Source organism: Danio rerio, chromosome 4 (genome assembly GCF_049306965.1).
Source record: "Danio rerio strain Tuebingen ecotype United States chromosome 4, GRCz12tu, whole genome shotgun sequence".
In the NCBI taxonomy this organism is placed as follows: Eukaryota; Metazoa; Chordata; class Actinopteri; order Cypriniformes; family Danionidae; genus Danio; species Danio rerio.
This window is the reverse complement of record NC_133179.1, coordinates 46,189,358-46,202,123: the sequence shown is the minus strand read 5'-3', so window position 1 is coordinate 46,202,123 and position 12,766 is coordinate 46,189,358. Positions and strand designations below refer to the sequence as shown.

General features: G+C 34.3%; 2 non-coding genes across 2 annotated transcripts; one reads left to right on the top strand and one right to left on the bottom strand.

Annotated features, from left to right (window-relative positions):
* Positions 1–4,376: 4,376 nt before the first annotated feature.
* Positions 4,377–4,458, bottom strand: trnas-cga (transfer RNA serine (anticodon CGA)). Its single transcript has one exon. It is a non-coding gene; the product is annotated as a tRNA-Ser (tRNA).
* A 1,679-nt stretch (positions 4,459–6,137) lies between these two features.
* On the top strand, positions 6,138–6,219 carry trnas-gcu (transfer RNA serine (anticodon GCU)). Its single transcript has one exon. It is a non-coding gene; the product is annotated as a tRNA-Ser (tRNA).
* Positions 6,220–12,766: the final 6,547 nt, after the last annotated feature.

Sequence of the window (12,766 nt, the reverse complement as noted above, 5' to 3'; positions counted from 1 at the left end):
ATTAGCATTTGAAAGAAAGTTGGTGTAAGAATTATAAAATTCAAGAGCAGAATTTTCGTGGAAAACACGAGAGAAAGAGACAGGTTGAGTAAGACATTTCGGCGATTTAAACTTAATCATTTGAATGATTTAACGTGTGTAGAATATGTTAAAAAAGAACTATTACAATATTTAAAACATAATAATAATGCAGAGGTGTCACCTAGTATCGATGGGACGCAGCTAAAAGCTGTTATGCGAGGTAAACTTATAATGTGGGGATCAAGAAAAAAAATGGAATTACATAAATAATCTAAATATACAACTTGAAGATTTAGAGACTAAATATGGTAAATATCCAGATATTTTTAATAATATCAAAGAAGTTAAAGTGGAACTCAATAAAATATTTGAGGGCGTGTCAGAATCCATACTTGCTAATTTAAGGACGGGAAAATCCGTTTTGCGCCATGGCGCATGGTCTAAAAGGGTTGAGTTTATTTTCTTAATGAGTTATAGGTGTGTTTTGAGAATAAACCAATGAGCGACTCATCTCCCATTACCTTTAAGAGCCAGTTGCGTCGCGTCATGAGCGCATTTGCATTTGCTATTTACATGACGTAAAGTAAGTTCACTTTCGCTTTTGCTCTCGTGGATAGGGAAACCTTTACGCTCAGACATCAATTAGCCTATAAATAATTAATTTTGTTTGTTAAGCACAAAAATTTGTTTTAAAACTCTATAACTCAGTTTAATAACTCAGTTCTAATTTCCAGCAAACAAATAATTTTAACATTGATAATCAAGTGTGTTAAAAAAACTGAGTTATTTCCAAATACACCTGCTGTGCCCCATACGGTCTAAAACCTGACAGGTGGACAAATCTAAGCTTGTTTTTAATCAAACAAATATAAACATGGATATAATAAATAATATTACTAATAATAACAACATTATACAAAAGCAAATTAAATGAACTGAAAAAGCCTCCCGAGATGAAGAAAGTATGAAGACTGTGGTTTTAAAATTCATGTAGGCTAAAAATTAATATGTTTTGTAATAATTTAATCATTTATATTTATATCCTATATATATATATCCTTATTATATATATCCTTAACATATTAAGGATATATATAATATTGCCTATATTATAATAGTATATATATATACTATTGCCTGGCGCACTTTGCGCCAGGCAATAGACCGACTTTGTTCTGGTCTAAAGAACAGACTATTTACAGTTTCTCAAAATAGCAACGCGCCAAAACACGCCTGCTTTTTTAGACCAGAATGCCTATAGGTGCACATACGAGCGCAAATGCATTTGCTATTTAAACAGTTTGGCGCAATGCCTCAAAATGACCCTTGCGCCGAGGTGAAAGTAGCAAATAGCAATTGCTTTGCGTCTTGTGCCACATTGCGCCGGGAGTATGATAGGGCCCTATGCATCTATATTAGCTAAACGATTATAGGACATTCTTTCAGACCTAATAGATACTTATCAAACAGGTTTTATAAAACAAAGACAAACATATGATAATATATGGCGAGCCCTTCACATAATAGATTATATAGCTCAAAACAAGATTAGCACTCTTCTAAGTAGCCTAGACGCAGAAGAAGCTTTCGATTCGATGAGTTGGGATTTTTTATATTTAGTTCTGCAACGATTTGGATTTGAGAATGACACTATACATTTTTAAAATCTTTATATTAAACTCCTACAGCTAGAATTAAAATAACTGTGGATATTTTCAGAACATATTATATTAGAGGATGTCGATAAAGGTGCCCATTAAGTCCTTCCTTATTTGCATTATTTGTTTTACCATTGGCACAACTAATCAGAGATTATACAGAAATAAGGGGAGTGAAAATTAAAGATGTAGAACATAAAATTTGTTTATATTGTGATGATGTGTTTCTGTTTCTTACATACCCAGAATTTAGTTCACTTAAGGTGATGTATTCTCTTGACAAATTTGGATTACATTCAGGATATAGATTAAATTTACTTAAAACACAAACTCTTTAATGCAACTATAACCCAGATGATAAAATACACAAGGATTATGCATTTAAATGGAACATACCTTCTATCAGATATCTTGGGAGTTCAAATCTCTGCAGACCTATCAGATATCTATAAAAATAAATGACTTTCCCATTACAGAAACTATAATAAAGGATTTGAACAGATGGCCCCTTCTATCTTTAGATCTATATAATCGAATAGAGAAAATAAAGATGAATATATTACCATGCCCACTTTTTCTCTTTAAAGCTTTACCAGTGGAGAAACCAAAAAGACAATTTGATGAATGGAAAAAACTAGTGTCTCGCTTCATTTGAAACGGAAAACATCATTAGATGTTTATTGTAAGGCAGCACAGCTTAGACACATAGTTTGTTGGTGCAATGACAAATACTGTGCAAAGTGGAAAGAATTTGAACAATTACTAATCCACTTACCTCTCCAATAATTATTAGGAGATAGAAACTTCTAACATACAGAATTGCATAAATTTAATTCCCTGACAAAGAGCTCTTTAGAAATTTGGTACAAAGAATTAAAGAATCCTAAATGTGAAAAACAAGCTAAGATATTAAGAGGGGTTGAACATGATATTCAATTTAAACCAGCAAAACTAGATCTAAAATTTAAACAATGGAGTTTGTAGGCCATAACATCCTTCTGTCTCAACACTACTGATAATGAATTAGAAAGTTTTCAACAACTTTCCAATATATATAACTTAGATAAACAAGACTTTTTCCGTTACCTTCAAGTTAGACACTACTTCAATAAAAGCATAAGAGATTCTGAAGACATAAAAACAACAGTAGTGCAGGTATTTATAGATGCTTACAAAAAGAAGGTTAATAAAAAAACTAGTATCAAGACTTTATTCCTGTCTGACATTAACAAAGAAACACTCAATAATGTATACAAAACATAAATGGGAAAGGGTAGCCAAATTAATACTAACAAATACCAAAAAATGGTGAATGCTGGAGAAAATTTGAAATTGTATTGGCAGATCATTTCCACATATTTAGGGGACTGTAATATTATACACAAGATTTAAATAAAGAGATAAATGCAATAATGAGATTGAATCTGGTATGTTATTTTAAAACTATGTACCTGGGAATTTACTCTGCAGAAATACCATAAAATGATGTGTATCTTCTTAACACACTACTAACAACTAGCAAAAAGAACATTACAAAAAAAAATGCTAAAGGAAGATCCTCCATCTGTAGGCGAATGGTATGATATTGTTAAAGAGGTGTATGACATGGAAGTACTGACATTTAACAAGCCTATAAAATTTCTGCATACTGGAGTAAATGGTTGAGAAGAAGCTTCTTGCTTTAAGCGGGGAGTCCCCAACAGGTTTCCATCACCTAAACAACTCAGCTACGACTACATGTACTGCCACGTCCTCATGGCTAGTACACGTGTTGTGCATCCAGATGAAACTTTTGGCAAGCGATTGCTCAACCGCAAAAGCTGTGGCTCCACAAGAAGGGTCTTATAAGGGTCCAAACGGGGACTTGAACCCTGTACCCTTAGATTGAAAGTATGATGCTCTACTGACTGAGCCATCCGGGCTCCATGGCAATGTTTTTAAGTAGACAAGGTTTAGAGTTGTGGTCGGCGCAGACCTTTACGGTACACAAAAATTTACCGTGACGTGGGGTTTAGGCTTGTGGTTGTTGTAGATGTTGCTAAAACACAACAGGTTACTGTGAGGTTGGGTTTATGGTTGTTGTAGGTGTAGACATCAGTAAAACAAAATAGTTTTACTCCATGTCATGTAGGAGATATTAAATAGATCAATGATAACTGCAGAAGGGGTTACTGTTGTTGTGGCAATGAATGGAGACTTAACAATTGAAAAGATTCCTTCCATGCCTTAGAAGCGTGACTTGATCAATGCTTATCTACACAGCATGCTGGCATCAAAGGTCCCGTTGCTCATATCGAATCACTAGTCTTCCACACTTTAGGAAACATAAACATTCAGGACATGCCATTAGCACAGCCTGCACTAAAAGGAGGCTGGAGATTACGGATGGCAACACAGAGTCCAACACCAATATCACCTTGAAAAATCTGCTGTGACCCAGATTCAAACTGGAGTTGCTGCGGCCAAAACGCAGAGTACTAACCATTATACGATCACGGCAAGCTATGGGACAACCACTGGACCTTCACTCTCTGTCAAATGTCTTTGAAAATGGAGGGCCTCCAGGGCAGTTAGGTACCATGGCTGCCGATTTATTTTTGTGGCTTTTGCCTACCATCACATCCATTTTCACAAGAAACAATGGAGTTGTTTACAATCAAGGAAGGTCGCAAATTAAAATACTGCACACTGACAGCACGTAGTCAGCAGGACTCGAACCTGCGCGGGGAGACCCCAATGGATTTCGAGTCCATCGCCTTAACCACTCGGCCACAACTACATGTACTGCCATGTCCTCATGGCTAGCACACGTGTGGTGTGGTGCATCCAGTTGAAACTTTAGGCAAGCAATAGCTCAACCGCAAAAGCTGTGGCTCCACAAAAAGGGTCTTATATGCCCAAACTGGGACTTGAACCCTGGACCCTCAGATTAAAAGTCTGATGCTCTACCGACTCAGCCATCCAGGCTCCATGGCTAAGCTTTTTAAGTAGGCAAGGTTTAGGGTTGTGGTCGGCGCAGACCTTTAGGGTACACAAAAGTTTACCGTGACGTGGGGTTTAGGCTTGTGGTTGGTGTAGATGTTGCTAAAACACAACAGGTTACTGTGAGGTTGGGTTTTTGATTGTTGTAGGTGTAGACATCAGTACAACACAATAGTTTGGACTCCATGTCATGTTGGAGACATTAAATAGATCAATAGCAACTGCAGAAGGTCTTTCTGTTGTTTTCTATAATTTCTTTCCATTCTTTTGGTCTATTTTTTTCAAGTTAGTAAATAGATTTTCAATAACTCTTGTCAAAGATAGAGAATAAATTGGAAATGCACAGCGATGAAGGAAGAGTGATAAACTTTAAAGAAAATCAATATGCTTTCAAAGATGGTATACTAAAAATGTTTTATTCTTGCTTATCTAAAGACGTGTTTGTTACACCCAAAGCAGGAGAGTACTGGAAAAGATTATATCCCAATATTGAAAAGAAGGAAATATGGCAAAATTTGAGAGCTTGGTGGAAAAGTCCAGTTTTAGAGAATTTTGATTACATTTTAAGACAAAACTGTTTATTAAGTGAAATTAGATTGTGTAAAATAGGTTCGGCAAATTGTCATTTTAGAATTATAAGGTTCTATCTGCGTTCTGAATGATTTTGTGATGTTGAGGTTAAAAGTTTTTGCATTCCATATATCAAACAATGTGTGTGTAGCATTTCTCTTTCATACATTGATCATTTGCATTTAGAGGACCCTTAAGGTCTCTGTCATGTCAGTTACTTTGCACTTGCGAATTGAAGTAAAAAACCCAAGTCATTTTCCGCTTGGAATTATGAGGTTCTATCTGCCAGATCATTCATTGAAGCTTTACTTTTCAAGAAATACAATCAAAAAATGTATAAGTTGGTGTTGTAACGATATTTTGATACTTGAGAAAGTTAAATTTTGGTTTCTATAACATTTATTTCATGTTTTAGGATGAATATTTTTCTTGTTTAAATTGAGCTTACAAAGCTGGGCTAAATATTTTTTCCAGTGCAGATGTTAGTTTTATCTAATGAATATGTTAATATTTATGACATTTTATGCTTTATATGAATTACTGAATTGTATTTATTGAATTATATGGCCTGTGAATTAAATTAAGTTTTTGCCCTTCAAGGCTTAATATTAAATTTAAAGACTTTAAAAGAAACAGACAATGACCAGATGAGTTTAATAAACACTGAATAGTGTTTCACTGACTACATGTAAACAAATAAATATATTTCACATTTAATATAGACATTTTTTAATATTGATATCTTTTTCAACAATATAAAATGTAACATTTCATTTCAATTTTGGTGACGCGTGCTTCCGTGGAAGGTGTTTTACTCGCACCTTCTTATCGTTTTGAAGGATGTTGTTGCAAAATTTAAAGTCATCTTTACTGAAAATAGCAGCAAATAGCAAATAGCAAATATGTGATGAGGTGGCCGAGTGGTTAAGGCGATGGACTGCTAATCCATTGTGCTCTGCACGCGTGGGTTCGAATCCCATCCTTGTCGCTTGTGTGTTCTGGCATTTGATAAAGCCAGGTGCTTCCTTGGAATTTTTTTTACTCACACCCTCTTAGCGTTTTGAAGGATGTTTTTGCAAAATTTAATGTCACCTTTTCTCAAAATAGCTGCAAATACATACATAAATGCCATAGTTGGGTGAGTGGTAAGATGGCAACATAGAACATACTCTCCTGGTCAATGTGTTGAAAAAGCCCTTATACTTTTACCAATTCAAGTGAGCTTTGCGCTAGACGACTTCAAAATAAATGGGGCAAAACCTAAAATGGGGAATTCAAAGTTAAAATTAAGCGAGGAGGAAAAGAAGACGAGGAATGATAATGACAAGTTAGGCCTACCTGAGAAAGAACATGGCGCCAAAACTTTGCGAGCAGTGAGAGCACTCAGCAGAGATATCTCCGAACTGAAGACAGATTTAAGAAAAGAATTCAGCCAATTCAAAGAAGAGTTCATAAAGGATATGAAAACAGAAGTGGACAAGCTGAAAAGCGACATAAACTAGAAGCTAGAAGACATCACCGAAGATATTCAGTCACATGGCACAAGACTGAATGAAGCAGAGGAGCGAATAAACTGAACTCGAGTCGGCAAACCTTGAACTAAAAGACGCCTTACTGCACACCTTGAAAGAGCAAAAAATTATGCAGAATAAGGTCACAGATCTTGAGGGCCAATCACGACAAAATAATATTCGAATATACGGTATTAAAGAAGGAGCAGAAGGGACGTCCATGATTAATTTCATCACAAACTGAGCTCTCACTGGACTCCGATTTAGACCTGCAGGTACAGAGAGCACACAGATCTCTCAGTCCTAGACCTCAAAATAATAATACTTCAAGATTGATTATAATCAATTTCCTGCAGTACAGCACTAAAGATAAGATCTTGCAAGCTGCCTGGGCAAAAGAACCGCAACACGATGGCAAGCCGATTTTCTTTGCGCACGATTTCCCCATGGAGATTAATACAAAACTGAAGGAATATAAAGAAGTGAAAAATGTCCTCAAGGAGATCAAAATCCGATTTCAGACACCCTACCCAGCCAAGATGCGAATACACTGGGAGACAGGACCACAACTTTACGAAAGTGCGGCTGAAGCTACGAAAGATTTGAATAAGAGAGGATATACGGTGGATCTGATGATGACTCAGCAGGTATCCGAAGACCCCCGGTGTCGATGGTAAGAAAGACTGACACGCCGTACCCAGTGGCTAAGAGCTGGACGGATCGCTCCTGATCGTGTTCGGGAAAGATTGAAGAGCTTTCAGAGACAAACACTGAATGAAGATTAACTGTTGAGAAACACCGCTGACTGTTAACGTTAAAGAGGTATGCGGAGGCACTGTTACGATACACAACTTACTAATAACACTATTTCAAACTACTTTATAAGTGCGAACTGACTTCGGCTGAAATACTTGAACTCTAACCATTCTACAATTTGTTTGAATATGTGTTCTTCTCGATTGAGTCATTTAAAAGGTAAAAACTACGTCGTTCTGGACTGAATATGTTTCATTTTGTATTTGAACAATCCTCATGATTCCTAGTTGGTTGGAATCCTTGAGTGGCTATAGAAATCATTTTGTTTAAAATAATATTTACTTAAGTTAATAATCTGAGTTAAAAAGAAAAAAAAAAGACAAGTGATTACATTGGTATGTTAGAAATGAGGGGCCCCTGCAAGAGGCAGGAATAAATCCTTCTCCCCAGGATTGGAGCTGGGTTTTGCTGGGTAAAACGTGGTCCACAACTTTAAAAGCCAATGTTCTTTTTTCTTTGTTTATTTTTATTATCATTTTTGTTAGTTTTAAAGGTTGCCAACTTAACTTTCTGAAATTACCATGCAAAGATATGTTAAAATTGCATCTTTAAATGTAAATGGGTTAAATAACCAAATTAAAAGGAGTAAGGTTATAGCCAAAATAAAACGTGAAAAAAATCAAATCATATTCTTGCAAGAAACACACCTTTCCCCATCTGAACGTAATAAACTTTAAAAAAATTGGATATACACAAACTTTCTATAGTTCTTTTAGGAAAAATAATAAAAAGGGAGTTTCAATATCAATACATAATTCTCTTAATTTTGAGTTGCTAAAAGAGATATCAGATAAAGAAGGCAGATATATTTTGCTTCAGGGAAAACTAAATGAACAATTAATCACTTTAGTAAATATCTATGCACCCCCTGGCAGTAAAACACTGTTCAATACAATTATCAACCTTTTGGCTATGGAAACTAAGGGAATAACAATATGTGCAGATGATTTCAATATAGTTCATAACCAACAAAAGCACACTTCCAATAATAAAAGAATTAAAACGGCTTAATTAAGAAGTTTTAAGAATTCATTGAAAGATCTTGGAGTATTAGATGTTTGGAGAAATCTTCACCCCTCAAAACGAGAATACTCCTATTATTCTTCACCTCATGCAGTTTACAGTAGGATTTTTTTATGTTTAGCAGGGACAGACACAGGCAAAATACAAGTATACTAGGGAAAACAGAAGTAGTGGCCCAAATTAAATCAGAAATTATACTTAGAGAATAATGATAATGGGGAAGTAAGTCCTATAATCTTATGGGATGCAGCTAAAGCTTTATTACGAGGCAGATTCAGCGTCTGCTGAACGTGACGTCTGCGTCTGCCGAACATGTCGTCTGCCACATTACTGTTCCGCTGCTTAAACGTGACGTCTGCGTCACGTCTGCGTCTGCTTCAAGGGTTTGCAGCACATTGCATACACTTATTCCTGCTTTATTATACCTATTCATTCTCTATCAGTGTTTTCACTTATCCACAGTTATGTTTCATTTGCAATTAAGTGCTTTTTACTTTTCTTATTTATAGCTTTTTATTCCAAATGGTAATATTTATACAAATGATATAAACATTTTGGTATGCCATATATGGTTATACCTATATTGCTTCTTTTATTGTGGTTACAGCTCATTGGTGTGTCTACAGTTTTGCAGCAGTGTGTGTGCACACCTGATAGCTGTGTTTAACCTATAGTTCATGTGTGTGCTCATTTGAAGGCCTTTGCTTTGAAATTGCAAGGAAATTCCATTATGAAAAATTTCAGTGTCAAAAGCATCCAAGTGTGTTTAGTGATTTGCAAATGACTGTGTGTAATGTTTTGCAAAAAGTGTGAAGCTGACAATGTGCTTACAGTTGTGCAGATCTAGCCTTGTGTTTTGCTCCACGAGTGTACGGTTTTGCTAATTGTAGGAAAAGTTTAATTTTAGTGTGTTAGCAATCATGAAAAACTAACTAGGTATTAGGTATAAACTATTAAATTTATCTTCAATAAATTTTTACAGTAGTATATATATTAGTTTTCAATAAATATGTTTTACAGGAGCTATAAATAAATAATCTTCAATAAATATGGAAGCCAATGTTGCAGTATGGAAGAGGAAGCAAGGAGGGGAGGAAGATTGGTAAACAGGAGACAGGGCATGGGATTTTTTATTTATATTGAAATGTATACATCACCAGAAAGCTGATTTGTTTTTACATTTGTTGTATGGTTTTTATTAGGATAGGGCAATATTTACCTTTCAGTCTATCACTGTTTGGTGAATACAGTATGTTCATGTACTTTATAGCAATATCTCTGAAACAAACCAAACCCAGATTATATCAGTATTAGTCAGTTAGAAATTATACGAGTGTTTAAGATTGATTACCGCAGTGTGTAAATGAAGCAAACGGATTTATCTTGAATGAGGCGTGTGTGTTCTGTACGGAGTTAAAATTGTGTTTTGTTATAGTGTTGTAAAGTTTTGGATGAAGTGTTTCATTTTGCATAAGTTCTGATGTGTTCTGTTGTTTGTGTGTATGGATGTGGAAATTGTGTGTAGTGTTTTGACAAAATTAGCCTTCATTTCAAAATTGTGCTTGAGCAATCAAAAAAAAAAAACTGTAAATGAACAATGACTCACTTACAGTTTTTTTTTTTTACACAAAATTACTTGTACTTCAGACACAATGACTACAACATGTGACTGATGTACCAACCTCCAGAACCAATTCTGCCAAACTACAAGCTGCTTTACACTCAAATTGCAGATTTAAAACACTTTTTTCAAAACACTACACACAATTCTCTGCATTTGGCACAATTTTCATGCAAAAAATCTCTTGTTTTAACAAGGAACACACTGTCATTCACAATTGTAAAGTCAGTTGTCCTACTTTGTATACTAACTCATCACATGAGTAAACACCTGTCACAAAGATTTGCAATTTAGAAATCAGAGCTCATCTGGTTCATAACTGGTTCACTGTCCACCCATGTTTTTATTTGTTTATCTCCTTCCATATTCTCCATTATTTAATCCTATTGAAGATTTTTTTTTCTGCTTGGGGATGGAAAGTGTATGACCGAAATCCACACAATTTACAGTTTTTCCCAATTGATTACACACATTTTCTGAAAGCATGCCTCATATTGTCAGAACTCTAGGGTGAAACCCTTCAATTCTCCTGCAAAATGAAACATTACATTCAAAACAATGTAATTTCTTTTCAACATGGTATTTTGTTTTTAAATGACGCACACAAACCATCACATCAATAGACATTTATAGGATCAGTTGAACACTGATGTGCTGATTGTAAAACACTATGACCACTATTTCTCCATTCATCATAATGACTTACTGTCAGCCTTTTTCGTTCAGTGTTACACTTACTACAGACATACATAGGCCTACAGAAGTGCATCATAAAATATTTCAGAATATTGTTTTTATACAAAACACACTGTACCACTTATATTTTACTGTATTTACCCAACAAAAACAGTGTACAGTGTTCATTCCAACCAACACAAAGGTGCACATAATGTGGTCTACATACCATCAACAGAAGGATTTACAGAATACAGTTACAGTAAAAAAATAAATAAATAAAGTGTGGATTTCGGTCATACACTTTCCATCCCCAAGCAGGAAAAAAAATCTTCAATGGGATTAAGGAATGGAGAATATGGAAGGAGATAAAAAAAAAAACATGGGTGGGCAGTGAACCAGTTATGAACCAGATGAGCTCTGATTTCTAAATTGCAATTCTGTCTGACAGGTGTTTACTCATGTGATGAGTTAGTATGCAAAGTAGGAAAACTGACTTTAGAATTGTGAATGACAGTGTGTTCCATGTAAAAACAAGAGATTTTCTGCATGAAAATTGTGCCAAATGCAGAGAATTGTGTCTAGTGTTTTAAAAAAGTGTGTTTTAAACCTGCAATATGGGTGTAAAGCAGGAATTGTGCTTGTAGTTCAGCAGAATTGGTTCTGAAGGTTGGTGCATCAGTCACATGTTATTGTCATTGTGTCTGAAGTACAAGTAATTGTGTGTAAACAATTGGGAAAAACTGTAATAGTGACAATCTGCCACCTACTGGCGATTTTAGTTTTCAGTTTAGATTTGACAATTAAAGCACATTTTCATTTTTTTTTATTTCAAATAACATTAGGCTATTCAACGTTTCAGGATTAAACATCACTGTTTGTGTTATTATTATGAAAGGTTCGGGTTTGGTTAATCTTAGGAAATGTTATTACAATTTAAAATAATGCTTTTCTATTTTAATATACTTTAAGTTTGTTTATGTGATGCCAAGTTTAAGTTTTTGACACTATTATGTCGGATGATCCTTCAGTGTATTGTCAAAGTTGTGATGTTAAATGTTTTTCTATGATATTTTTACAGGATTGATTGATTAAATTCTGGCAAATTATTATTCAAAATATAAATACTATCAACGTAACATTATTGCTGAATAAAAATATACATTTTCTTTCAAAAAAGAAAGAAAAAAAAAAGAATAATAAAATAAGTTATTTTTTCTATTCGTCAAGGAATCCTAATATTATGTTTTAAACGTAAAATGAAGAAGAAAGGTGCTTTAAAACAACACAATAATGGTTAATGTAATTTTCTATTTTTTCTAATATTTTACAGCAAAAGTATCAGATCTAACAGGCGATTGCAATTGACGAGTTGGTCATCACTGATATGCTGTAGGCTACATTAAACATGTAAAAAGAACAAAAAACTCAATAAGACTCAAATGTAAAACAAATTAAAAAAGGATTTTACAAAACTAAACAACATGAATATATTAATAAACAACCTAAACTTTACCTCCGGAGACATTTGTTATTTTTGTTATACATTTTTTATACGTTTTAATGCTATCTTGAAAACAAATATCATTATGACTAGCTATTTTCCCGCATTTATCACAACATCCTGTCTCATGCTTCAACACATTCCCTACACACACACACACACACACACACACACATATATATATATATATATATATATGTCACTGACTCTTGAGATAATTGGACAAAACATGTCCAGCAATTGTAAAAAGCTAAAAAATGAAAATATGTTCATTTTAAAAACATTATTAATAGAATATTTAGCACAATCATCCCCTCTGATTTAATTTGACTATTTATTATTTGTGGTTCAGTCATTCACAAGCATAAAAATGAATAAAAATGTT